Genomic DNA, 24,926 nt, shown 5'->3' with positions numbered 1-24,926 from the left:
ACTCCCATCCTTGTGCCAGTTCCGGCGTTTAACGCTGGGAATTCTGATGGTGACTTTGAACGCCGGTTTGGGCCATCAAATCTTGGTCAAAGTAACGACTATCATATATTGCTGGAAAGCCCAGGATGTCTACTTTCCAACGCCATTGAGAGCGCACCAATTGGGCTTCTGTAGCTCCAGAAAATCCACTTCGAGTGCAGGGAGGTCAGAATCTAACAGCATCTGCAGTCCTTTTTAGTCTCTGAATCAGATTTTTGCTCAGGTCCCTCAATTTCAGCCAGAAAATACCTGAAATCATAGAAAAACACACAAACTCATAGTAAAGTCTAGAAAAGTGAATTTTAACTAAAAACTAATAAAAATATACTAAAAACTAACTAGATCATACTAAAAATATACTAAAAATAATGCCAAAAAGCGTACAAATTATCCGCTCAACAACCAGGCAGTACTAAGGATGCTTCATCTGAAGAAGAAGCTTATGATCCTGAGAACCCTTCAATGGAAGAGGTGAATTACATGGGAGAACCCTATGGAAACACCTACAATTCTTCATGGAGAAATCATCCAAATCTCTCATGGAAGGATCAACAGAGACCTCAACAAGGTTTCAACAACAATAATGGTGGAAGAAACAGGTTTAGCAATGGCAAGCCTTTTCCATCATCTTCTCAGCAACAGACAGAGAATTCTAAGCAGAACCACTCTGACTTAGCAACCATGGTCTCTGATCTAATCAAAACCACTCAAAGTTTCATGAATGAAACAATATCCTCCATTAGAAACTTGGAGGCACAAGTGGGACAGCTGAGCAAGAAAATTACTGAACTCCTTCCTAGTACTCTTCCAAGCAATACAGAAGAAAATCCAAAAGGAGAGTGCAAGGCCATTAACATGGCCAAATTTGGAGAGGAGGAAGAGGCAGTGAACGCCGCTGAGGAAGACCTCAATGGACGTCCACTGGCCTCCAATGAGTTCCCTAATGAGGAACCATGGGAATCTGAGGCTCAAAATGAGACCATAGAGATTCCATTGGACTTACTTCTGCCATTCATGAGCTCTGATGAGTATTCTTCCTCTGAAGAGGATGAATATGTCACTGAAGAGCAAGTTGCCAAGTACCTTGGAGCAATCATGAAGCTAAATGACAGGTTATTTGGTAATGAAACTTGGGAGAATGAACCTCCTTTGCTCACCAAAGAACTGGATGACTTGTATAGGCAGAAATTACCTCAAAAGAGACAAGATCCTGGGAAGTTCTCAATACATTGTACCATAGGCACCATGACCTTCAAGAAGGCTCTGTGTGACTTAGGATCAAGTATAAACCTCATGCCTCTCTCTGTAATGGAGAAGCTAGGGATCTTTGAGGTACAAGCTGCAAGAATCTCACTAGAGATGGCAGACAATTCAAGAAAACAAGTTTATGGACTTGTAGAGGATGTTCTGGTTAAGATTGAAGACCATTACATCCCTGCTGATTTCATAGTCCTAGAGACTGGGAGGAGCATGGATGAATCTATCATCCTTGGCAGACCCTTCCTAGCCACAGCAAAGGCTGTGATTGATGTGGACAGAGGAGAATTGATCATTCAAGTGAATGAAGAATCCTTTGTGTTTAAGGCTCAAGGATATCCCTCTGTCACCATGGAGAGGAAGCATGAAGAGCTTCTCTCAAAACAGAGTCAAACAGAGCCCCCACAGTCAAACTCTAAGTTTGGTGTCGGGAGGCCACAACCAAATTCTAAGTTTGGTATTGAACCCCCACATTCAAACTCTAAGTTTGGTGTTGGGAGGTTCCAACATTGCTCTGAGCATCTGTGAGGCTCCATGAGAGCCCACTGTCAAGCTACTGAAATTAAAGAAGCGCTTGTTGGGAGGCAACCCAATGTTATATTTTATCTATTTTACTTTGTTATTTTATGTTTTCTGTAGGTTGATGATCATGAGAAGTCACAAAATCAATTGAAAAAGCAAAAATAGAATGAAAAACAGGAAGAAAAACAGCACACCTTGGAGGAAGAACCTGCTGGCGTTTAAACGCCAGTAAGGGCAGCAAATGGGCGTTTAACGCCCAGTCTGGCACCATTCTGGGCGTTTAACGCCAGAAAGGGGCACCAGACTGGCGTTAAACGCCAGAAAAGGGCAAGAACTTGGCGTTAAACGCCAGAAATGGGCACCAGCCTGGCGTTTAACGCCAGAATTGGCATGAAGGGCATTTTTGCACGCCACTTGGTGCAGGGATGACTTTTCCTTGACACCTCAGGATCTGTGGCCCCACAGGATCCCCACCTACCTCACCACCCTCTCTCTTCTTCACCCATTCACCAATCACCTCAAATCCCATCACCTATCAAATCCCGTCTTTCTCTTCACCACTCACATCCATCCTTCATAAAACCCCACCTACCTCACCATTCAAATTCAAACCACTTTCCCTCCCATAGCCGAACCCCATCCTTCTCCTCACCCTATATAAACCCATCTTCACTCCTTCATTTTCACACAACCTAAACACTACTTCTCCCTTTTTGGCCGACCATAAAGCCTCCCCCATCTCCTCCATTTTCTTCTTCTTCTACTCTCTTCTTTCTTCTTTTGCTCGAGGACGAGCAAACCTTTTAAGTTTGGTGTGGTAAAAGCATTGCTTTTTGTTTTTCCATAACCATTTATGGCATCCAAGGCCGGAGAAACCTCTAGAAAGAGGAAAGGGAAGGCAAAAGCTTTCACCTCCGAGTCATGGGAGATGGAGAGATTCATCTCAAAGGTGCATCAAGACCACTTCTATGAAGTTGTGGCCTTGAAGAAGGTGATCCCCGAGGTCCCTTTCAAACTCAAAAAGAGTGAATATCCGGAGATCCGACATGAGATTAGAAGAAGAGGTTGGGAAGTTCTTACCAACCCCATTCAACAAGTCGGAATCTTAATGGTTCAAGAGTTCTATGTCAATGCATGGATCACCAAGAACCATGATCAAAGTGTGAACCCGGACCCAAAGAATTGGCTTACAATGGTTTGGGGGAAATGCTTGGATTTTAGTCCGGAAAATGTAAGGTTGGCATTCAACTTGCCCATGATGCAAGGAGATGAACACCCTTACACTAGAAGGGTCAACTTTGATCAAAGGTTGGACCAAGCCCTCACAGTCATTTGTGAAGAGGGCGCCCAATGGAAGAGAGATTCAAGAGGGAAGCCGGTTCAACTAAGAAGGCATGACCTCAAGCCCGTGGCTAGGGGATGGTTGGAGTTTATCCAACGCTCAATCATTCCCACTAGCAACCGGTCTAAAGTTACTCTAGACCGGGCCATCATGTATCTTGATTAGGTCTTTATCCCTGTATCTGAAACTACTGACGAAGGTCATGAACACTGGTACCTCGTAGTGATTGATCATTGATGAGCGGATAATTTGTACGCTTTTTGGCATTGTTTTTAGTATGTTTCTAGTAGGATTTAGTTAGTTTTTAGTATATTTTTATTAGTTTTTAGTTAAAATTCACTTTTCTGGACTTTACTATGAGTTTGTGTGTTTTTCTGTGATTTCAGGTATTTTCTGTCTGAAATTGAGGGACCTGAGCAAAAATCTGATTCAGAGACTGAAAAGGACTGCAGATGCTATTGGATTCTGGCCTCCCTGCACTCAAAGTAGATTTTCTGGAGCTACAAAAGCCCAATTGGCGCGCTCTCAACGGCGTTGGAAAGTAGACATTCTGAGCTTTCCAGCAATATATGATAGTCCATACTTTGCCCAAGATTTGATGGCCCAAACCGGCGTTCAAAGTCACCATCAGAATTCCCAGCGTTAAACGCCGGAACTGGCACCAAAGTGGGAGTTAAACGCCCAAACTGGCACAAAAGTTGGCGTTTAACTCCAAGAGAAGTCTCTACACGAAAATGCTTCAGTTCTCGGCCCAAGCACACACCAAGTGGGCCCGGAAGTGGATTTTTATGTCTTTTACTCATCTTTGTAATTCTTAAGCTATTAGTTCCCTATAAATAGAACCTTTTACTATTGTATTTTCATCTTTTGATCATGCTTGTATGATTGAACCCTCTTTGGGAGGCTGGCCTCATGGCCATGCCTAGACCTTGTTCTTATGTATTTTCAACGGTGGAGTTTCTACACACCATAGATTAAGGTGTGGAGCTCTGCTGTACCTCGAGTATTAATGCAATTACTATTGTTCTTCTATTCAATTCGGCTTGTTCTTGTTCTAAGATATCACTTGTTCTTCAACTTGATGAATATGATGATCCGTGACACTCATCATCATTCTCACCTATGAACGTGTGACCGTCAATCACCTCCGTTCTACCTTAGATTGGGTGGATATCTCTTGGGTTCTTTAACCGGAATCTTCGTGGTATAAGCTAGAATTGATGGCGGCATTCAAGAGAATCCGGAAGGTCTAAACCTTGTCTGTGGTATTCTGAGTAGGATTCAATGATTGAATGACTGTGACGAGCTTCAAACTCGTGATTGTGGGGCGTTAGTGACAGACGCAAAAGAATCACTGGATTCTATTCCGACATGATCGAGAACCGACAGCTGGATAGCCGTGCCGGGACAGGGTGCATTGAACATTTCCACTGAGAGGACGGGACTGTAGCCATTGACAACGGTGATGCCCAACATACATCTTGCCATGGAAAGGAGTAAGAAGGATTGGATGAAGACAGTAGGAAAGCAGAGAGACGGAAGGGACAAAACATCTTCATACGCTTATCTGAAGTTCTCACCAATGAATTGCATAACTATCTCTATCTTTATCTTTATGTTTTATTCATCATCTATAACCATTTGAATCTGCCTGACTAAGATTTACAAGGTGATCATAGCTTGCTTCATACCAACAATCTCTGTGGGATCGACCCTTACTCGCGTAAGGTTTATTACTTGGACGACCTAGTACACTTGCTGGTTAGTAGTGCGAAGTTGTGATAAAGAGTTGAGATTGCAATTGTGCATTCCATGTTGATGGCGCCATTGATGATGATAATTTTGTGCACCAATCATGTTAAAAGACAAATCATTTTGCTAGACCCATTACCCATTGAGAAACAGTTCAAGCGAAAGAGGACAGCCTTGAAATTAGTAACTATATTTTCCTTTTTTTTGTTAATTATCTACATATATGACTAAAAAAGCAAACTCTAACATAGACATAAACAAGCCATTTATTTGGATGAGGTATTGGAAGATCGTTCATTCTATGACTTTGAGACCACTCCAAATCTGATTTCTTCACAGTTTGAATTTGAAGAGCCAGAAGGCCTTCCAACCCTCGAAGCTGGATCATAAGATCATATAATTAGTAGTTATTGATATGAAATTTATGCAATTATATAATACTCTAATATAGCTTCCTCGATAAGTAGGAGTGACGCGGGTGTGTGGGTTGCAAGTTGGATGATAGCTTGTTTTGAAGATGATCATTTTAATATAAAGGTAATATTAAGCACTAATCTTTTCCTTCGTTTTTTTCTTTTATATTTAGGCAATTAAGGCTAATGTGTAATTATCATGGTTCTTAAAATTGAACCGAACCGATCGGTTCAACCGAATTAACCAGAAATCGATCATCTAGCCGGTCCAAGTAAAGTCAGAAATCGTCTGACAAAAAACTGGTCGAACCGATAGTTAACCGATAAACCGGGAGAACCTTTTGATTTTTTAGCGGTTTTTGTTTTGAAAGTAAAAATTCCAATTTTAAAAAAAAATGGCTAAACTAACGTAAACGAAGCCCTAAATCCCTGATGTTCACAGAAATCACCCAGAACTCCAGAAGCCAGAAGAGAAGAGGAATCAGCAGTTCAACACCCACAGACCACAGCAACTGGCTCTCCCCTCTTAGCAGTCGCATAGCCAGCCCACCACCACTAATCGAGCAGCCTACCGCCATCGCCACTGCATCCCGCAGCCACAGCAGCAACGGCGTTGACCACGACAACCACCACCGCGTCCTGTTTCGTCGCTGAACTCGCCTCCTGTTGCGTCGTCGCCGAGCTCGCCTCCTGTTGTGTCGTCGCCGAGCTCGCCTCCTCTTTCGTCGCTGTTACTCGCCGCCGGTAATACTCTGTTATTCACTTATTCGGTTATTCCTCCTTGCTGCCTTCTGATTTTCTGTGCTTGATTTTATGATTTATTTGTTTGTGATTTTGATTTTTAATTTTCTGAGGTTATTTGTTCATGATGAATTTGTTTGCTGCTTCATGATTTTGGTTTTCGATTTCCTGAGGTTATTTGTTCATGATGAATTTGTTTAATGCTTCATGATAATAAGCTGTATGATAATCACCATCGTGATGATTATGAATTTCCACAAGATTAGATTTACAACATAGGATATTTTTTATTATTTTTGTGTTATTATTTTCTTGTGGGCATATGAACCCTCTAGTGACATACGACATTATATTTTGTTTACGTTTGTGTTGGTATTTGTTTGCCGGATTATTTAATGTCTCTATTTGACTACGTATAAATTTATACTCTTTTGGTGATTGAAATTTAGTTCTTTTATACTCTTTTATACTCTTAGTTATGTGGCATCATCTTTCTTGAAAAGCATGTTTCTCTTGCGGGGATGACCCTACTCAAGTTCCAGAAGGTAAATTTCTTTGTTATTTTTTTCCTGTTGATCTTTCATGTTTTTTAGACATGGCTAACCTTGTTGGATTGAATCGGTCTTCTTAGTCTTTCAAGGTTTTTCATGACTACAAATTTACCGCCTGTAGAACTAGGAGCAATGCAAATTACATTATGACATCTATTTATTGTTGGAAGTCTTCCATTGCAAATGATATTTAGAAAAGGAATATGCCACATCTAGTTTTTTGTAATTTAGATATTCATTCCTTTTTGTTTAAATCTGCGCATGAAATTTGATATCTAATCCCCCCTTTCCAAATATCTTCTCAGAACCTGCTCAAAACTCTGTTAAGTACTTAACTTGGCATAGAACTACATCATATCGATCTTCCTCATCCAGAAACCTTGAGGGAGCAAACTCAAGAGATGATACAGAGGCCTTTGCAACCCTTCTCCTCCAGCCACACTGAGTAACAATTGCAGCCTTTTGCAACTTTTTATAATATGAAAATGCAATTTACCGGCACAAATTAGCCTGAAGATATTGACAAAAACGATCATTATAGCAGGGCAAATAAGAAAGTAGAAATTGAATCCAAAATGTCAGCACAAACGATCAGACTATGGGCTGCCTGAAGATAAATTTGTATTTGCATGCTTCAATCAACTATACAAGATGGATCCTGAGATATTTAGTACATGGTAATAGCAGGATGCTGCTTATTGGCTGTTTAGATTATATTTTTTTTCTAATAAAAAAAGTATTCTCACATATTTAGTTATATAGTTATTTTCTTTTCATACCTTGTCAACAACTAAGCCTTATCCCACTTGACTTTTCTGGGTGCATTGTTCAAGAAACACCATTGTGTTTTATGAGAAACCATACTTCCATTCCTTCTAGTGTATTTCTGTAATGATATTACTCTTCATGATATTTTGTGATTAGTGGTGTCTGTTATGTTTTTTATTATCGCTCCAAAATGAGCGCTGGGCATTGGCCTTCTTTCAGATGGTGCTGCACAAGGGTTACAACCAGACCAAATTATTTCCACAGATGTTGCAATGAATAATGAACATATCAGGCGAAGTGCTTTAGCAGACTTATTTCTTGACATGTAATTTCATGTCTACTTCTTGTCCTCTCTTTGATGTACTAGATTGTTTTCTATTATTTGCTTACGGATTCCTTTGTTTTAATACTCTTATTGCATTGTTTTAGGCCTTTATGCAATGCACACACAACAGGAATAGATATATTATGGGCGAGTTTGCCTATGATCACTCTACCTCTGGAGAAAATGGCTACTCGAGTTACCGGATCACTCTGTCTTGTTACTGGACTTGGGGAGGAGATGATCGTTCCCAGGTGAGAGATATTTTCTTGATTACTGATATGGACAGTTATTGTTACCTTTCTGTTTATAACTAACTAACTGTTGTGTGTGAAACCAACCATGTAGCATGAAAGAGTATGAAGAGAGGGCAGTATCACTGGCCTTGAGTCGCCCAAAGCTTCAAGCTCTCACTAATAAGCTTAAGTCTGTTCGCATGACTTGCCCTTTATTTGACACAGCTCGCTGGGTGAGTTTAATACTCCCTCTCCTTTGCCTCAAATTATAAATGTATCAAATTCTTTTCTGTGACAGATAGTTTTAGATAGTATGTAGTTTATAAGATGCATTGTTCTGAATTTTGTAGGTGAGGAATCTTGAAAGAGGAAATTTTAAAATGTGGAATCTACATTGCTCTGGTCAACATCCCTAACATTTCAAGGTCACCGAAAATGATCTTGAATATCCTTATGATAGATAGATAGATAGATAGATAGATATAGGTGTTAGACGAGAATGTATATAAGAAAATTAAGAAAAAGTAGACCGATATTGTACTTGCTATGTTGATGAATATGAGTGTAATTCTGTTATAGCAATCACGAACATATCTATTTTGCTAGCAATCATGGATGAGTAATTTATTGTGTTTTGGCTTCACAATGCTCTTGATTAATTAACTAGAACATTAACAAGATATACAAAAAAAAGAAAGAAAGAAGGGGGGACTAATTACTTTTCACTAAAACACAAATGAACCAAAAGTTGAATCAAATACAACAAATTTGTTATTTATTATCATATATGAATTGCCAGAGCCAAAGTAATATATCATACAAATAGAATGAAATGATGGTGCTTCACTTTATCAAATTAGTTATTATCGTATCAGAACTGTTTTTCAAGGTAGTTAATTACTTTTTTATCCACTTGAAAACCTTTAGTCAAAACTTCAGGAGAAATAGGTGGAGTGGATCCAAAAACAGTATTTGCAACTGTGATAACACTTGGATTCTGACTGCTAAGACCAGAAATAGCAACAGCGTTGCCATAACCCACGTTCAGTTGGAAATGAATGAGACCAATTGGAAACACAAACACATCACCCTTGTTGAGCACTTTAGTAAAAAGACGGTTGGTGCCTTCAACAACAGTCAAAATCTCTGTGGCTCAAGGGTGAGTGTGAGGAGGGATTAAACCCTTAGGTGCAAAATCTAGGCGAGCAAGTGATATGCCGAGTGTGTTAAGTCCAGGTAGTTCGTTAACACTGACAGGAGTCACGTTTGAGCCAAGTTTGTTGACAACATTCCCAAGATCTACATGCTTGAAGAAATCTTCAGCTACTACAACTTTAGGATCTTTGCAAATGTTTTCATTCACAAATACTGCATAATAAGAAATTAAGAAGAATTAATTATAACGATGCTTAACCATATATATTGAAAGGAGTTTGATACTTGAGTATGTAATGATATATAGCAGCATTTTAGGTGTCATTGAGAGCCACACAGAAATCTTGCAGTGGACTAGGATCATAGGCTGATGCAAAAGAGGATGCCAAAGTCAACAAACCAACAAGGAAGTAGATTGCTTTCATTTTGTGCCTCGTAGTATACCTTACTATTGATGCCCTCTTCTTTCTTCTTCTTTTGTCTCTGTGTTTGTGAGCGCTGATCTCTTATAAATGATGCTATGTATTTAATTGCTTAGTTGTGATGAATTTGTTGAATGGGAAGCTTGCTATTTAAAAGGAGGAGTCATTGAATTGGCCTGCAAATTAACGTTGTTGCATCTAATAATTGCTGAACCATTCTATACAAACTCATCAAGGAAGATGGCTTTCTTATATACATATATACAGGAATCATACATGTAATCACAAAAGGCAAAACAAAAAAAACCTGCCAAAATGTGTAGTAGCCTCGTCGCTCGTGAGCATATATGAAGAATTCCTTTTCGGATCCACTTGGCCAAAACTTATACGGAAACTTAAAGATCAAATAATCATTCAACAATCTAGGCAAGATCAAATAATTAGTCAACAACCCTGATAATCAGTAACAAATTCAACTCTGATAATTTTTAGCAAAAAAAATTAATCTCAGTGATTATTCAGCAACACAGCAACAAATTCAAGATTCAATCACTAACAAATTAATTGATTACCAATTCAACATCATCTCAAAATACAAGGAGAAGGGAATCTGGGAAAGGGAGAACAGGGGAAGTGATGATGCATGGACTTACCAAGGGCGACTGGGTGACGAAGAGGACCCGACCCCAGAAGAGGATGAGTGCTTGGCAAAAAAGAAGAGAGATGACAAAGCACAGTCAGGTGTTCATCTAAAAAACTATCAAGTTAGTGATCATCTTCATTGGTTCCAGGGCAGTTGGTCAAGAGATCATCCTTTGATTCATACTGAAGAAACATATAAAAATCAAAATTTAATTTATAGATAATTATGAGTTTCAAGAGTGTCAAAGTTTGGTTTTTAGTATTACTACAAAACAAATATACAAAAAGTAACTATGTGAGTTGTTTACTCACCTTGCATCCACAAAAGAGGCAATAATTGTGGTCATCCCTCAGTTTCATCAAAACTTCTTGCAAATCCTAAATCGATTACATGTATCACTATCACAGTCGCAACCAAATACGAACGCAGGAATAGATTAACAAAGTTCAACAAGAATGAATTTCAAAGTATAAGAAATACAACAACGACAAGTAAGCTTTGTGCAATGGCTAGGTAGGATCGGCTTAAATGGATAAAATGATGACAAAGTGCAATGAGTAATATTTGTTTAAATCGCTTAGTATTTAGAGTATAACGAGGAGAAAATTAATCAGCAATGGAAGTGTATTGACTTAATGTGTGTGCCTGAGCAGTTAAGATAAAGAGAAAAAGAAAGCATTTGTGCTGTTTCCATGTGTTATTCAGGGATGCAACATAAATCAATACCAAAACACGGTTAAAAGGTGCGTTCAACAAAAAATATAACCTTTTAGTTACACACCTCTTTTGTTATTTCTTCCTCTTCCTCATCTTCCTCTTCTTCATCATCGTCATTCTTTTCCAGTTCAATGATTTCTCTATTCTCTAATTGATCAAGGGCAACATTTACCTTATGGAAATTGGCTACAACTCTCTTACTCTGCCATCGCTACTTCTGTCTCAAACCCAAAGTCTTGCATTAGATCCTCCTCTTTCCTCCTTTTTCTCTCAGCTATGATTTCCTCCTTTTTCCTCTTCTCCTTACGAGGATCATCTAAGCCAATACCAGCTCGCGATCGTCGAATCTCAATCCCGACTGGCTCAGCCCTACCCAAACCCTCTTTGCTAAGGCAGCACCAGACGTATAACCCATTTGTTTGAGCAGCTTAAACCCAATGTGGGATTGTGGTATTGGAGCTTCCACTTTTGTTAATGTTTGCTCATCCTCTTCTTTCTGCTTTCTATCTCTTTCAAGTTTCTGCCGTTCTTGCCAGCTGAGTGTTTTTAACTTATTCTTGGAAGAGCTGATCGAAGGGTCATTCTTGCCAGATATCTGCACATAAGAAAGGGATCCTCTTCACCAAAATATAACTATAGTACATACAATCCGTAAAATAAAAGAGGTTAACATAATTTAAGCCATAATTTAAACATGAGGAGCCCAGGAAGGCCGCGAGACGTTGAAACGCCGACAATGACCTTCAATTGCGAGACAAGAGAGGAGAAAGGGAGAGATCTTGCGTGCGACGCACAGTGAGACAGATAAGAGAGATCCAGCAGAGAGAGACAGAGAGAGGATAGGAAAAGGAGAGAATAAGATGAAGAATACTAAAATTTTTAGAGGCGTGAGGGTTTCTAAACCTAGACGAAAAACAATTTTAATTTTTTTGTTTTTTTAATATGTTCAATTCAGATGAAGAATAAATTTGATTTTTTGTTTTTTAATATGTTTTTGTTTTGTTGTTTAAATTATTTGAAACTATAAAATTAGGATTAATTGAATTTTAAAATTTGATTAATTTATAAGGGTATTTTTGTCTAATCAAATAAAGGAAGGATGTTTAAGACTTTTTATAAAATTATATAAAAAATATATTTTTATTTTAATTTAATTAAAGGAGTGTATTAGTAAAAATGGTAATATAATATATATTTAAAAAAGAAAAAATTAAATGCTGATATAGAAAATAAATTTCACATGGCTTGTTATTACTTGTCCGTATTTTAAATATATCGATACGTATGAATTTATCATCGTACCATAGCAAACACCTTTATTTATTTGCCCAATTACTGCAACCAGTTATTCACTCCAACCACCTCTGAGCTCGATGCCACCAACACTTTCTAGCTTCTTAATATCGGGTAGCGGTTTTTATTAAGAGAACAATATAAACATGCTTACGAGGAGGAAGAAGAGGGCATTGGTGTCATTTCACAACAAAACTAGGGTTTAGAAAAACAGAAACGGATCACTTTAAAATACCCTTCACTCCAAATAACTAGTTCATTTGATACTGCGGTTGCTACGAGTTGGAGCGTCCATTGTCTCCAAATCTCTTAAGAGCGCAAATCTGCACCGCAACCATGGCCATTTCTGCCGCTGTCACAACTACCGCAGCGCCACGCCAGCTGTCATAGAAGGAGCAGGACATCCAGATGATGGTTGCTGCTGAGTTCCACCTCGAAACCAAAAATTGCGACTTCCAGATGGAACGCTACGTCTTCAAACGCCGAAATGATGGTCAGTCTTCGTGATCTTTTTCGTTTCTCCTTTTGGATTTTTAGTCTGAATATTAGTGAAGAGTGTGTCTATTATGGCGAGTTTGAAGGATATTTTGCAAAATGTTATATCTTTTCAGTCTCAAATTGTTTATTCTGATATGGATTTTTTCATATTTACTCAAACTGTAGTGAGTAGTTCAGTTCTTGAAATCTAATGCAAACAACACAGATGTGCGTAGTTGTTTTTTGTAATATATTCCTTGCTCTTTTGTGAATTTTGTATTCGATTTTTTTACATTTATCTATTCCTGTATCTAGGGTTCCTTTTTTGATATATACTTTTTATAAATTTGTTATAATCGTGTGGTTTGTCAATTTTTCTTTATTTGTTTCGTGTTTTCTATTTAAAGAGTCAATTTAATTTCTAATAAGGATTTTGATACGAGTAAGTGTATTTTGTATGACCACCTTTGTGTTCAAAACAGCTTATTATCATAATTTTATGATAGAGCTTATGAAAGCATTTTTATGTTTGGTTGATTTTTCGTATTCCTTGTTCCCAGGTATTTACATAATTAACCTTGGCAAGACATGGGAGAAGCTCCAACTTGCTGCTAGGATTATTGTTGCTATCGAGAACCCGCAGGACATTATTGTTCAGTCTGCTAGGCCATATGGTCAGAGAGCTGTCCTTAAGTTTGCACAATACACTGGTGCGAATACAGTTGCTGAAAGGCACACTCCTGGAACATTTACCAATCAAATGCAAACATCCTATAACGAGCCTCGTCTACTCATTCTGACTAATCCAAGGACTGATCATCAGGTGCCGCTTATGTTATTCACTTGTTTCACTATTAACTGTCAATATGTTTTTTGTGGGAGTTTGAAATTCTGTTATTAATTGAAATCATCTTGGGTTTGTTTTTCTATTTTTTTTCAAAAAAATATGTGCAGCCCATTAAGAAAAGTGCTCTTGGAAATATTTTGACCCTTGCCTTCTGTGACACCGATTCTTCGATGCGCTATGTTGATGTTGGCATTCCTGCCAATAACAAGGGGAAGCACAGTATTGGTTATCTGTTTTGGTTATTAGCAAGGATGGTTCTACAGATGAGGGGTACTATTCGTCCGGGGCTTAAGTGGGACGTGATGGTAAACTAATTTTTGCTCTTAACGGATTGAACTATTATTATTTTGTAGCACTTTTAGATTTATTGTGTTTCCCAATGTCTGCATTGTAAGTGTTTGATCTTGTATGCACTTATTTAGAACAATCTTTCTTGATGTACATACAGGTGTAAAAAATTTCATATTTTAACAAAAGATAGTAGTTTTATTATGTGGTTTCCTTTGAACCTTAGCTAAATTTGTCAACTTTTCATGTGTAGATGGATTTATTCTTCTATAGAGAACCTGAAGAGGCCAAGCAACAAGAGAAGGAGGAATTACCAGCTGCCCCATAATATGCCATTCAAGATTTTGGTGATGTTGGCATTGCCGACTTCCCCGCAGCTGATGGGGAATGGGGGGCTGTTACAGCTGAACAATCCTGGACTGGACTGAACCAGTTCCTCAGCAACCCATTGCAGCTGCTCCTGCTAACTGGGCCCCAGACGCCAGTAAGAATAATTATTTCCACTCTGGATCTGTTAAATTTGATGCAACATAATTGTCATATTTGCTTCTAATATCTTGTAGTCAAATAATTCTGGGTTGTTGTGTTTGAATCATTCTCCCTCGATATGCAAGAAAATCTGTGCGCCTTAACATAGTTCTGTCGAAAACTGTGATGGCAATTTATTTGACCCAAGTTCTTTTGTATCCGCAGCTACAGGTGATTGGGAGCCAGTTCCAGCTCCACAGGCATCCGTTCCTACACCTGGAGGTGTTGCTCCCACTGGCTGGGACTAGGCATCGAGTTTGAAATTTTGTTTCTATGTTTTCTTTGCTTCCTGAGCAATTTTCCTTCCGGGATTATTTCTTTAGGAAACATACATTAGTATTTTGTAGTCATGGTATTGAGTTTTAAAATTTTGTTGACGTATCGATGGAAGCTTGTTTAGTTTCAACAATTTAAGAGGATTCGTAATGGAAGTTTGAGCAGTTAATTGACAACGACATGCTACTTTTTGCATGGCAAATTTGTTCTTGGTGATTGTTCTTCAGTTTGATTAGTATTGAAAAATATAGATAAGCTTAGTATATATGCAAAAGTACAATAAAATAAACTTAGGTATTTTCTTAAAATATATGAAGATCTGCCATTATAACCAAGGCAATACCTTTCACTTGTTTCTTTGATTCACCAAGAATATCTTGATCATATTCGGCTGAGGGCTTATCCTTGTATTGTGATTTACCCTTTGATATTGAAATCCGTATCCTTTTGAGTAGATCCATTATCTCTTCATGATGAGGTGACTCTGTTTTCTCAGCCTTGAATGATTTAGATCTCTTGTCTTCAATTTTTCTACTTGTTTAAATTCCCTCAGTGTCTCCTTTAGATCTTATAATCTTTGAATTGGTAAATGGAGAGACAGCCATTTTGAACGCAAAGGGTGAAGGTTGAACTTGAACCTCTGCCATCATTTTAACAAGCTGTATCATAGTATTATCCTCAGAACTTAGTCCGCACAATATCAGGGAACATTATTAACATATCACTACCCTAAATTGCATCAAGTTATGTATTGAAGAACAAATAAGATGAAAATTTTGCTCATTATGTTGCAGAAAGCCATACGAAATTATTCTTCCCAAAAATTTATTGTGAAGTAAATGGCTTTTTTATTAAAATAAATAAGAAAGTACGCAGTCCCAATTCATGCACGTCACCCACAAAATGGGTTTGCATGCCAATTCATGGTAGCCGGCCACGAAATAGGGGCAGGGTTCCAACTCTTGGAAAGTAGGCACGAAATGGCACCTCAGGAACAACGTCCGCGAATTGGTGCAACTCCGGGGTGGTTGGTGCGCGAAATTGTGAACAATACTTTTTCACAACTCTCATAATCCCAGGTCATGAGCCCCAAAAACGTGGTAGCTCAATACCATGGCATTACACAACTTCGCACAACTAACCAGCAAGTGCACTGGGTCGTCCAAGTAATAAACCTTACGCGAGTAAGGGTCGATCCCACGGAGATTGTTAGTATTGAAGCAAGCTATGGTCATCTTGTAAATCTTAGTCAGGCAAACTCAAATGGATATGGTGATGAACGAAAATAAACATAAAGGTAAAGATAGAGATACTTATGTAATTCATTGGTAGGAACTTCAGATAAGCGCATGAAGATGCCTTCCCTTCCGTCTCTCTGCTTTCCTACTGTCTTCATCCAATCCTTCTTACTCCTTTCCATGGCAAGCTTAAGCAAGGGTTTCACCGTTGTCAGTGGCTACCTCCCATCCTCTCAGTGAAAGCGATTGCATATGCTCTGTCACAGCATAGCGGAATTCATCTGTCGGTTCTCAATTAGGCCGGAATAGAATCCAGTGATTCTTTTGTGTCTGTCACTAACGCCCCGCCCTCAGGAGTTTGAAGCGCGTCACAGTCATTCAGTCATTGAATCCTACTCAGAATACCACAGACAAGGTTAGACCTTCCGGATTCTCTTGAATGCCGCCATCAGTTCTCGCCTATACCACGAAGATTCCGGTTAAAGAACCCAAGAGATATTCACTGGAGCCTTGAACGCTTGTAGAACAAGAGTGGTTGTCAGTCACCTTGTTCATGGGTGAGAATGGTGATGAGTGTCAATCATCACCTTCATCAAGTTGAAGAACAAGTGATATCTTGGAACAAGAACAAGCGGAATTGAATGGAAGAACAATAGTAATTGCATTAATACTCGAGGTACAGCAGAGCTCCACACCTTAATCTATGGTGTGTAGAAACTCCACCGTTGAAAATACATAAGCATAAGGTCTAGGCATGGCCGAATGGCCAGCCTCCCAAAGTGATCAAAAGATCTAAAGAAAAAGGTTCCAAAGATCAAAAGATCCAATAGTCAAAGGTCCTACTTATAGAAAACTAGTAGCCTAAGGTGTACAGAAATGAGTAAATGACATAAAAATCCACTTCCGAGCCCACTTGGTGTGTGCTTGGGCTGAGCAATGAAGCATTTTTCGTGCAGAGACTCCTCTTGGAGTTAAACGCCAGCTTTTATGCCAGTTTGGGCGTTTAACTCCCATTTGGGTGCCAGTTCCAGCGTTTAACGCTGGGATTTCTTGAGGTGACTTTGAACGCCGGTTTGGGCCATCAAATCTTGGGCAAAGTATGGACTATCATATATTGCTGGAAAGCCCAGAATGTCTACTTTCCAACGCCGTTGAGAGCGCGCCAATTGGGCTTCTGTAGCTCCAGAAAATCCACTTCGAGTGCAGGGAGGTCAGAATCCAACAGCATCTGCAGTCCTTTTTGGTCTCTGAATCAGATTTTTGCTCAGGTCCCTCAATTTCAGCCAGAAAATACCTGAAATCACAGAAAAACACACAAACTCATAGTGAAGTCCAGAAAAGTGAATTTTAACTAAAGACTAATAAAAATATACTAAAAACTAATAAGATCGTACCAAAAACATACTAAAAACAATGCCAAAAAGTATACAAATTATCCGCTCATCACAACACCAAACTTAAATTGTTGCTTGTCCTCAAGCAACTGAAAATCAAATAAGATAAAAAGAAGAGAATATGCAATGAATTCCAAAAACATCTGTGAAGATCAGTATTAATTAGATGAGCGGGGCTTTTAACTTTTTGCCTCTAAATAGTTTTGGCATCTCACTCTATCCTTTGAAATTCAGAATGGTTGGCTTCTTTAGGAACTCAGAGTCCAGATAGTGTTAATGATTCTCTTAGTAAAGTATGATGATTCTTGAACATAGCTACTTATTGAGTCTTGGCTGTGGCCCAAAGCACTCTGTCTTCCAGTATTACCACCGGATACATACATGCCACAGACACATAATTGGGTGAACCTTTTCAGATTGTGACTCAGCTTTGCTAAAGTCCCCAATTAGAGGTGTCCAGGGTTCTTAAGCACACTCTTATTGCCTTGGATCACAACTCTTTATTTCTCTATATATATATTTTTTTCGTTTTTTTTTTTCGTTTTCTTTTCTCTTTTTTTTTTTGAATAGCTTTTTCTTGCTTCAAGAATCATTTTAATGATTTTTCAGATCCTCAGTAACATGTCTCCTTTTTCATCATTCTTTCAAGAGCCAACATTCATGAACCACAAATTCAAGATACATATGCACTGTTTAAGCATACATTCAGAGAACAAAAATATTGCCACCACATCAAAATAATTAAACTGTTATAAAATTCAAAATTCATGCAATTCTTCCTTTTTCAATTAAACACATTTTTATTTAAGAAAGGTGATGGATTCATAGGACATTCATAACTTTAAGGCATGGACACTAAGATACTAATGATCACAAGACACAAACATGGATAAACATAAGCACTAAAAATTCGAAAAACAGGAGAACAAATAACAAGGAAATCAAAGAACGGGTCCACCTTAGTGATGGCGGCTCTTTCTTGCTCTTGAAGATCCTATGGAGTGCTTGAGCTCCTCAATGTCTCTTCCTTGTCTTTGTTGCTCCTCCCTCATGATTCTTTGATCCTCTCTAATCTCATGAAGGATGATGGAGTGTTCTTGATGCTCCACCCTTAGTTGTCCCCTGTTGGAACTCAATTCTCCTAGGGAGGTGTTTGGTTGCTCCCAATAGTTTTGTGGAGGAAAGTGCATCCCTTGAGGAATCTCAGGGATTTCATGATGAGTGGGATCTCTTGTGTGCTCCATCCTCTTCTTAGTGATGGGCTTGTCCTCCTCAATGGGGGTGTCTCCCTCTATGTCAACTCCAACTGAATAACAGAGGTGACAAATGAGATGAGGAAAGGCTAACCTTGCCAAGGTAGAGGACTTGTCCGCCACCTTATAGAGTTCTTGGGCTATGACCTCATGAACCTCTATTTCTTCTCCAATCATGATGCTATGGATCATGATGGCCCGGTCTATGGTAACTTCGGACCGGTTGCTAGTGGGAATGATTGAGCGTTGTATGAACTCTAACCATCCTCTAGCCACGGGCTTGAGGTCATGCCTTCTCAATTGGACCGGCTTTCCCTTTGAATCTTGCTTCCATTGTGCGCTCTCTTCACATATGACTGTGAGGACTTGGTCCAACCTTTGATCAAAGTTGACCCTTCTTGTGTAAGGATGTTCATCTCCTTGCATCATAGGCAAGTTGAACGCCACCCTCACACTCTCCGGACTAAAATTCAAGTATTTCCCCCGAACCATAGTGAGATAATTCTTTGGATTCGGGTTCACACTTTGGTCATGGTTCTTGGTGATCCATGCATTGGCATAGAACTCTTGAACCATCAAGATTCCGACTTGTTGAATGGGGTTGGTAAGAACTTCCCAACCTCTTCTTCGAATCTCATGTCGGATTTTCGGATATTCACTCTTTTTGAGTGAAAAAGGGACCTCGGGGATCACCTTCTTCAAGGCCACAACTTCATAGAAATGGTCTTGATGCACCCTTGAGATGAACCTATCCATCTCCCATGACTCGGAGGTGGAAGCTTTTGCCTTCCCTTTCCTCTTTCTAGAGGTTTCTCCGGCCTTGGATGCCATAATGGTTATGGAAAAACGAAAAAGCAACGCTTTTACCACACCAAACTTAAAATGTTTGCTCGTCCTCGAGCAAAAGAAGAAAGAAGAGAGTAGAAGAAGAAGAAATGAGGAAGAGGGAGATGGTGGTGTGTTCGGCCAAAGAGGGGGAGAAGTGGTGTTTAGGTTGTGTGAAAATGAAGGGTTGAAGAAGGGTATATATAGGAGAGAGGGGGGGTAATGGTTCGGCCATTATGGGTGGGTTTGGGAGGGAAAGTGGTTTGAATTTGAAGGGTGAGGTTGGTGGGGATTTATGAAGGATGGATGTGAGTGGTGAAGAGAAAGATGGGATTTGATAGGTGAAGGGTTTTTGGGGAAGAGGTGTTGAGGTGATTGGTGAATGGGGGAAGAAGAGAGAGAGTGGTGGTAGGGTCCTGTGGGGTCCACAGATCCTGTGGTGTCAAGGAAAAGTCATCCCTGCACCAAATGGCATCAAAATCCACGTTTTGAGCCATTTCTGGCGTTAAACGCCGGGCTGGTGCCCATTCTTGGCGTTTAACGCCAGGTTCTTACCCTTTCCTGGCGTTTAACGCCAGTCTGGTGCCCTTTTCTGGCGTTAAACGCCCAGAAGGGTGCCAGACTGGGCGTTAAACGCCCAACTGCTAGGCTTACTGGCGTTTAAACGCCAGCAGCATCTTCCTCCAGTGTGTGCTGTTTTTCTTCCTGTTTTTCATTTTGTTTTTGCTTTTTTTTCATTGTTTTTGTGACTTCTTATGATCATCAACCTACAAAAAAGATAAAATAACAAAAGAAAATAATTAATTATAAAACATTGGGTTGCCTCCCAACAAGCGCTTCTTTAGTGTCACTAGCTTGACAGAGGACTCTCATGGAGCCTCAGAAATGCTCAGAACCGTGTTGGAACCTCCCAACACCAAACTTAGAGTTTGAATGTGGGGGTTCAACACCAAACTTAGAGTTTGGTTGTGGCCTCCCAACACCAAACTTAGAGTTTGACTGTGGGGGCTCTGTTTGGCTCTGTTTTGAGAGAAGCTCTTCATGCTTCCTCTCCATGATGACAGAGGGATATCCTTGGGCCTTAAACACCAAGGATTCTTCATTCACTTGAATGATCAACTCTCCTCTATCAACATCAATCACAGCCTTTGCTGTGGCTAGGAAGGGTCTGCCAAGGATGATGGATTCATCCATGCACTTCCCAGTCTCTAGGACTATAAAATCAGTAGGGATGTAATGGTCTTCAACTTTTACCAGAACATCCTCTACAAGTCCATAGGCTTGTTTTCTTGAGTTGTCTGCCATCTCTAGTGAGATCTTTGCAGCTTGCACCTCAAAGATCCCTAATTTCTCCATTACAGAGAGGGGCATGAGGTTCACACTTGACCCTAAGTCACACAAGGCCTTCTTGAAGGTCATGGTGCCTATGGTACAAGGTATAGAAAACTTCCCAGGATCCTGCCTCTTTTGAGGCAGTTTCTGCCTAGACAAGTCATCCAGTTCTTTGGTGAGCAAAAGGGGGTTCATCCTCCCAAGTCTCATTTCCAAATAACTTGTCATTCAGCTTCATGATTGCTCCAAGGTATTTGGTAACTTGCTCCTCAATGACATATTCATCCTCTTCAGAGGAAGAATACTCATCAGAGCTCATGAATGGCAGAAGTAAGTCCAATGGAATCTCTATGGTCTCATCTTGAGCCTCAGATTCCCATGGTTCCTCATTGGGGAACTCACTGGAGGCCAGTGGACGTCCAGTGAGGCCTTCCTCAGTGGCGTTTACTGCCTCTTCTCCCTCCCAGAATTCGGCCATGTTGATGGCTTTGCACTCTCCTTTTGGATTTTCTTCTGTATTGCTTGGGAGAGTACTTGGAGGGAGTTCAGTAATTTTCTTGCTCAGCTGACCCACTTGTCCTTCCAAATTTCTGATGGAGGACCTTGTTTCAGTCATGAAACTTTGAGTGGTTTTGATCAGATCAGAGACCATGGTAGCTAAGTCAGAGGTATTCTGCTTAGAGCTCTCTGTCTGTTGCTGAGAAGATGATGGAAAAGGCTTGCTATTGCTAAACCTGTTTCTTCCACCATTATTGTTATTGAAACCTTGTTGAGGTCTCTGTTGATCCTTCCATGAAAGATTTGGATGGTTCCTCCATGAAGGATTGTAGGTGTTTCCATAGGGTTCTCCCATGTAATTCACCTCTTCTATTGAAGGGTTCTCAGGATCATAGGCTTCTTCCTCAGATGAAGCTTCCTTAGTACTGCTTGGTGCATTTTGCATTCCGGACAGACTTTGAGAAATCATATTGACTTGTTGAGTCAATATTTTGTTCTGAGCCAATATGGCATTCAGAGTGTCAATCTCAAGAACTCCTTTCTTCTGACTAGTCCCATTGTTCACAGGATTTCTTTCAGAAGTATACATGAATTGGTTATTTGCAACCATTTCAATCAGTTCTTGAGCCTCAGTAGGCGTCTTCTTCAGATGAAGAGATCCTCCAGAAGAGCTATCCAAAGACATCTTGGACAGTTCAGAGAGACCATCATAGAAAATACCTATGATGCTCCATTCAGAAAGCATATCCGTGGGACACTTTCTGATCAATTGTTTGTATCTTTCCCAAGCTTCATAGAGGGATTCTCCTTCCTTCTGTCTGAAGGTTTGGACTTCCACTCTAAGCTTACTCAATTTTTGAGGTGGAAAGAACTTTGCCAAGAAGGCATTGACTAGCTTTTCCCAAGAGTCCAGGCTTTCTTTAGGTTGGGAATCCAACCATGTTCTAGCTCTGTCTCTTACAGCAAAAGGGAATAGCATCAGTCTGTAGACCTCAGGGTCAACCTCATTAGTCTTGACTGTGTCACAGATTTGCAAGAACTCAGCTAAAAACTGATGAAGATCTTCCAGTGGAAGTCCATGGAACTTGCAATTCTGTTGCATTAGAGAAACTAATTGAGGCTTAAGCTCAAAGTTGTTTGCTCCAATGGCAGGGATAGAGATGCTTCTCCCATAGAAATCGGGAGTAGGTGCAGTAAAGTCACCCAGCACCTTCCTTGCATTGTTGGCATTGTGGTTGTTTTCGGCTGCCATTTGTTCTTCTTCTTTGAAGAGTTCGTTCAGGTGCTCTAAAGAGAGTTGTGCTCTGGCTTCTCTTAGCTTTCTCTTCAAGGTCCTTTCAGGTTCAGGATCAGCCTCAACAAGAATGCCTTTGTCTTTACTCCTGCTCATAAGAAAGAGAAGAGAACAAGAAAAAGTGGAATCCTCTATGTCACAGTATAGAGATTCCTTTAGGTGTCAGAGGAAAAGAAGAGTAGAAGACAGAAGTGGAAAATTTGAACTTAACAGAGAAGATAGAGTTTGAATTTTGCATTAAGGGATAGTGTTAGTCCATAAATAGAAGGATGTGAGAAGGAGGGAAGTCATTTTCGAAAATCAAGTGAAAATTTTGAAAACATTTTTGAAAAACATTACTTAATTTTCGAAAATGAAGATGGAAAAGAAATCAAGTGATTTTTGAAAAAGATTTTGAAATTAGAAGTCAAAAAGATTTGATTGAAAACTATTTTGAAAAAGATGTGGTTAAGAAGATATGATTGATTTAAAAAAAATGTGATTGAGAAGATATGATTTGAAAAACATTTTAAAAAGATTTGATTTGAAAATTAAAAACTTGACTAACAAGAAAAGATATGATTCAAACATTAAACCTTTCTCAACAGAAAAGGTAACATACTTGAAATGTTGAATCAAATCATTAATTGATAGTAAGTATCTTTAAAAATGGAAAGAAATTGGTTTTGAAAAAGATTTGATTGGAAAATTGATTTGAAAAAGATTTGATTTTGAAAAGATTTTGAAAACTTGAAAAAAAATTTGATTTGAAAACAAAATCTTCCCTTCTAGCCATCCTGGCGTTAAACGCCCAGAATGGTATCCATTCTGGCGTTTAACGCCCAAAATGCTACCTTTTTGGGCGTTAAACGCCCAACCAGGTACCCTGGCTGGCGTTTAAACGCCAGTCTGTCCTTCTTCACTGGGCGTTTTGAACGCCCAGCTTTTTCTGTGCAATTCCTCTGCTGTATGTTCTGAATCTTCAATTCTCTGTATTATTGACTTGAAAAGACACAAATTAAAAATATTTTTGGATTTTTGATAATAAGGACAAACCAAAATGCAACAAGAATTAAATAACAATGCATGCAAAACACCAAACTTAGCAGTTTGTATACCACTGACACTAACAGGATGAAAATGCATATGAGACACACAAAACACTCAAGTCAATAGAATTCAAAGATTAGAACACGAAAATCATCAAGAATTTACTTGAAGATCCTTAAGACTCATGAATGCATGCAATAGACACCAAACTTATGATGAGACACTAGACTCAAACAAGAAATATTTTTGGATTTTATGATTTTGTAATTTTTTTGTGTTTTTCGAAAATTAGGTAAAAAAAAAGTATCAAAATTCTTAATGAGAATTCCAGGAATCAGTGCAATGCTAGTCTAAGACTCCGGTCCAGGAATTAGACATGGCTTCACAGCCAGCCAAGCTTTCAAAGAAAGCTTCGGTCCAAAACACTAGACATGGCCAAAGGCCAGCCAAGCCTTAGCAGATCACTGCTCCAAAAGCAAGATTGATAAAGAATCAACAAGCTCTTGTGATGATAAGTTGAAACCTCGGTCCAATGAAATTAGACATGGCTTCTCAGCCAGCCAGATTTCAACAAATCATCATGAAACTCTAGAATTCATCTTCAAGAATTTCGAAAAAAATAAATACCTAATCTAAGCAACAAGATGAACCGTCAGTTGTCCAGCCTGAACAATCCCGGGCAATAACACCAAAAACTTGATGTTGTTGCCGGATCTTGGCACTGATGTTACCAAAAGCTTGCTTAAAACTTGAACAATCCCCGGCAACGGCGCCAAAAACTTGGTGTTGTTGCCGGATTTTGGCATTAATGTTACCGGACAAAAGGCTTGCTCAAAACTTGAACAATCCCCGGCAACGGCGCCAAAAACTTGGTGCGCGAAATTGTGAACAATACTTTTTCACAACTCTCATAATCCCAGGTCATGAGCCCCAAAAACGTGGTAGCTCAATACCATGGCATTACACAACTTCGCACAACTAACCAGCAAGTGCACTGGGTCGTCCAAGTAATAAACCTTACGCGAGTAAGGGTCGATCCCACGGAGATTGTTAGTATTGAAGCAAGCTATGGTCATCTTGTAAATCTTAGTCAGGCAAACTCAAATGGATATGGTGATGAACGAAAATAAACATAAAGGTAAAGATAGAGATACTTATGTAATTCATTGGTAGGAACTTCAGATAAGCGCATGAAGATGCCTTCCCTTCCGTCTCTCTGCTTTCCTACTGTCTTCATCCAATCCTTCTTACTCCTTTCCATGGCAAGCTTAAGCAAGGGTTTCACCGTTGTCAGTGGCTACCTCCCATCCTCTCAGTGAAAGCGATTGCATATGCTCTGTCACAGCATAGCGGAATTCATCTGTCGGTTCTCAATCAGGCCGGAATAGAATCCAGTGATTCTTTTGCGTCTGTCACTAACGCTCCGCCCTCAGGAGTTTGAAGCGCGTCACAGTCATTCAGTCATTGAATCCTA

The 24,926-nt window shown here is 39.5% G+C and overlaps 1 long non-coding RNA gene and 3 pseudogenes across 1 annotated transcript; 2 read left to right on the top strand and 2 right to left on the bottom strand.

The window, feature by feature from the left end:
- The first annotated feature begins 7,820 nt into the window (after positions 1 to 7,820).
- Positions 7,821 to 8,583, top strand: LOC140178618 (uncharacterized). The gene is made up of 3 exons (XR_011871694.1): positions 7,821 to 7,961; positions 8,056 to 8,176; positions 8,294 to 8,583. It is a non-coding gene; the product is annotated as an uncharacterized lncRNA (long non-coding RNA).
- A 216-nt stretch (positions 8,584 to 8,799) lies between these two features.
- Positions 8,800 to 9,812, bottom strand: LOC112739848 (germin-like protein subfamily 1 member 7; annotated as a pseudogene).
- Positions 9,813 to 10,285: 473 nt separating this feature from the next.
- LOC112722440 (uncharacterized) lies at positions 10,286 to 12,511 on the bottom strand (annotated as a pseudogene).
- LOC112739784 (small ribosomal subunit protein uS2-like) lies at positions 12,510 to 14,561 on the top strand (annotated as a pseudogene).
- Positions 14,562 to 24,926: the final 10,365 nt, after the last annotated feature.

This window comes from Arachis hypogaea, chromosome 2, assembly GCF_003086295.3.
Source record: "Arachis hypogaea cultivar Tifrunner chromosome 2, arahy.Tifrunner.gnm2.J5K5, whole genome shotgun sequence".
In the NCBI taxonomy this organism is placed as follows: domain Eukaryota; kingdom Viridiplantae; phylum Streptophyta; class Magnoliopsida; order Fabales; family Fabaceae; genus Arachis; species Arachis hypogaea.
Note: the sequence above shows the minus strand (reverse complement) of the source record. Positions and strands in the feature narration are given on the sequence as shown.